The following is a 4,549-nucleotide window of genomic DNA, read 5'->3' on the forward strand; positions in this document are numbered from 1 at the left end:
CACAAATTTGCACAGACAGAAGCCACGCAAAATGATCCTGTTGTCTTTCTAACTTCTTCGTGTTGATCTGCAGTTGATGTTAGTCCGTGTAATCATTTAAACACGCTGTTCTCACGATTTTATCCTTTGCTTTGGACTTTCAACACGTCTCTTCACAACTTAAACAGCCGAAATACATCGCCGTGAGACACATAAATCATTGCCACATGGCTATTTACTCATCCATGATAAATCTTAACACGCAGTCAGTTTGTTTCCAGTTATTAGTTGTTGTTTTTTTCTCTAAATGTGATTTAAACACGTTGTTATATCAGAATAATCAAACAGGAGCGGTTGTCAGGGAGAGTTTGTGTGTATGTGTGTGTTTATGTGTTTGTTTGTGTGTCCGACTGTCTGTGTCCGTGTGACTGCGGGTAAAAGCGAGACGTCCCGGCCCGTAAAGCGATCCTGACACCATGAATAATGGAGAGTGCCGTGGCAGCGAGGATAAGTTCTCTTTGCAAGGCTCCTTTTTCACAGGGCTTTCTCCCGTGGGTCACGTGAGGACTGAGGTGACAGTAATTTTTCATGAGTGGTGTGTGTTGGTTGTATGGCCATATATGAACCAGGCAGGAGATCCTCTAGACAGCCATCACTCCCTATGCGTGTCCTGAGTCCGTATACCTGCAGCCGCACACACAGCCAGGCGGTTCTGAACCCCACGATCGCAGAACCTCTCCGCAGCCAAGGGTCAAATGAATTGTCTTACACTATTAGAAACTCAAGGCAGCACTTACGAAACTAAAGGCCAGGGAAGTGGATGAATAAAAGATGCCGTCGAAACAGAAAAAATCCACAGCTTCGGAGGAAACCGAAGAAGTCGATGACGAAGTGGAGGAAACGGAGCCAAAGTTAAAGGAGAGGAGCAACGGTGTGACCCGTGGGGACGCCACAAAAGGGGAGAAGAGTCGGAAGAAACACAAGAGCGCCGAGAGTTCGGAGAATCAGGAGGCCCCGGAGAAAGAGAAGAAGAAAAAAGAGGGCGACAAAGCGAAAGAGAAAAAGAAGAAAAAGAAACCAGAAGATGATGCTGAAGCCAGTGCTGTGATTGAAAATGAAGCAGAGGAAGGCGAGCAGAACAATAATGAGCCCAAGACCAGTTCCAGAAAGGAGAAATCACAGAAGCTCAAAGAGGAAGTGACTGAGGGAGCGAAGGAGGAAAAGAAGAAGAAGAAGAAGAAATCCTCCGCGGAGAATCAGGAGGGAGAGGAGGAGATGGGATCCAAGGACAAGAAGTCCAAAGACGGCAAGAAGAAGAAGAAGTCTCACAATGACGACGACGAGGAGCCCTTGATCGAGGAGCAGGAAGAGGAGGAGGACTCGAAGAAAAAGAAGAAGAAGAAGGCGAAGAAGGGATCGGCAGACAGCGATGAAGATAAAAAGAAAAAGGGTAAAAAATCCAAAAACAAACAGGTGGACTACGCTGTGCTCTACCAGAATGAGCTGCTGGACTATCACACAGACTCATCGGATGGATATGAGGACGAGTACTACAAAAAGAAAGGTAAGAGCCTGCCGAGAAGCCTCACCTGTCGTATTTCAGTGTCGCAAATCTTAAATACAGATTTCCTTCAGTTCCCTTCAGCTCTGAACAGGAGCACCCAGGGGATCCCTCGGTCATTGTTCTTGGGCGAAAGCTCAGTTATGTTCTACATGAATGGAGCCAAACAGAAGCTCTTGGACAGACAGGTGCTGGGTGCCGTCCCAGTCTCTGGGGCCGGGGAGAACCAACCAGGGCCAGAGGCAGGGCCCGGAGCCAGAGGAGCTGTCGTAAAAGCAGATCAGAGGTTTTCAAACAGAGGAGAGCGAGACCCTGCAGGAGGCCCTTTTTTTGTAGTGTTAGGTGGAAGGTTAGCTGAGTAACTGTCATCCAACCAAAGTCGTGAATTAGGTTTTATTTCCACCTTTTCCTGAGCTTTCAAGTGCATTTTGGCATTTAAAGCCCCGGCACAAGCCACTAAGTCAACCTTTGAGTGAGGTTTATTCTGCTACACTCCTGTTTTGTCAAGAATGAACGTCCACGCTCAAACCTGATGACCCGATCTCTCCGAGAAATGATGTTTATACGACTAATCCGCAAATGTGTTTTCAGAGAAACATGATGCCACCTGAATCATGTTCTGTACTAACATAATGAGCAAATGTTCTCAAGAAATGTATCTGAAAAGTCTCAAAAGATTCATAGTAGGGCAACTGCAATATTTGGGTTTTCCGCGATATATATGGCGATAAGAAAAACTACAGGACTTTTCACCCGCTAACTTGAATAGGACTATTTGGAAGGAATGGTACGTTGATGAAGACTGACTGTGATCGGTGGATCGCTGTACCTGTCGCTTACAAGCAGCAAACATGTATCCAAGAACCCTTAAATTGCACTAAATTAGGCAGATTTCTCTTCGTCGTGGAAACGTAGACCCTCGTGAGTCTCGCTTCTCTCGTCTCTCGTAGCAGGACATGTTTGAGTTGATTCGATTTACTTGACATTCCCTGTCCTGTGATGTGTCTATTGTGCGTCTGCACATTGCAATGTCCATGCTGAACAGTAAACTGTGTACCCCTAATTCAGACTGAATGCATCTGCAAAATGGATAATGTAGACTGCAACTATGGCCTGACATTGTCTTTTATAGTTACGTTTAGGCACTCGCACTCTTTTGATGACAGTTGGGTAAAGATTGAGAGTCGAGTGGGTTGAAGCACAACACAGGAAGTGCTTTCTGTATTATTCGACCGAGACCACAATCTTTCCCTTCATGCACTGCCAAATTTCTTGGAGACAGGGTCGCCACTCAGCTGTATTCAAGGGTGGTTTAAATGAGAAAATGCACATGAACACATAAACATGTCTGATCTTAAAAGCTTTTCATCTCTTAGCCCACATTATGTTGACAGAGAGCTGAAAATGTGACATTTTAATGTGTTTTCCAGCAGACGGATAAGTGCGACCATAAGGTAACTGATTGAAGTTAATGCACTGTTAGCTCCTTTGTGCACATTATGAAAGGAGCATTAAGTGGCATTATTTAGCATCGGCCGTGACACATGACTTTCTTGCCTCGCTGGTCCACTCAGGTTTGTGACACTCTGAGGAGTTTATCACGGCTCAGTTTTACCAGGCCACAGTCTATCTGATTTTATCAGGTGTCTCCCTTTCTCTTTAATTCGGCTTTAATAGCTCTGCTCACTGGTAATTAGGTATCCGTGTCCCTATCGGATCGACTTTGGTCAAATTGCTCTTTATCAGGCCTCTGCCTCTCCTTCTCCTGGATGTTTTTAGGTAATCTGTCTGTGTCTTCCTCTCCTCTGCTGAATGTATCCTCTACTCCTCTGAATCACCCAGTACAACCTACAGAAAACCCAATCTTACCTGCTGGACTCTGACACCCATTTTATCCTCCATCGTCTGGGTTTGACCCAAAGTCACCCCAAGTGTCCTATACCTTATCTTACATAACCACAGGAGAGAGGAGTTTACCTTTTCGTGCAGTAATGCAGCAGGACTATAGAATTACCGCTGCACAAAGGAGGCTATTGAGTCACAGTCAACAGCCAACCGCCGACTAATCTCCTGTTGAAGATTTGATGCTGTTACTGTAACTCAAACCCAGGACTGTTTCGCAGGTGTGACTTTTAACATCCTCTCCAAAATATACAGGTCCGTTGTTCTTCTGATTATACAGACTATAATGCATGTTGGTAAGTGAGTGGACTGCATTTTCTAACAAGACTATGAGTCTACAGTCATGTTAGCAGCTGTGAGCTGAACAGTTAGGTAGTTAGACAAAAAACAAATGAAGTACACAATCCACCGCATTCCTAGCCCCCATGATACCTTGTGCTAAATGTGGGGTTGACTTCCAGCACATCCTGTCACTTAACCTGAACTGGCGTTTTCCATGATAACAGGACGCTAATCCTTCTTCTTAATGCAGTTGGTACAGTGTCTTATTCATTTATGAACTTACAGGTTGACAACTTCATCAAACTATTTTTAATGCATAGCCCACTTAGCTAACGCTTGTAAAGTCTTGCTGGTGCATTAGTTGTTATGATACTTTGATACGTATGCTAGGTCCGCCTAGCACAGGAAGTGTCATGGCAATCCGTCCAATAGTTTTTGAGGCTATAGCAAAGGTCTTGGGGTCATCAAAGTCAGTAGGCTTAATCATCTGGGCGATACGAATGACTCCACCAAACTTCATTGCAATCCTTTCCAAAACTATTGAGATATTTCCATCTGGACCAAAGTGGTGGACCAACAAACCAACTTTGCCATCCCAAGCTGCTAGCCTGACTAAAATGTAAACAGTGACCTCAGATGTGTGCGTGTCCACTCCTCTCTCCCCCCTCCTCCAGCCAAACTCCTTAAATGACACAAACTGGGTCAGATTTTACAGACTGCTGAGTTCTGACCCTGTTTACCTTTCCATCAACCCGGTGGCTCGGTCAGACAAAGAGACACATTTGTGAAATGTGAGAGAAGCTTGGCCGGTGTTTCACGGCGGAC

Source organism: Pagrus pagrus (genome assembly GCF_965226575.1).
Source record: "Pagrus pagrus genome assembly, chromosome: 19".
Lineage (NCBI taxonomy): Eukaryota > Metazoa > Chordata > Actinopteri > Spariformes > Sparidae > Pagrus > Pagrus pagrus.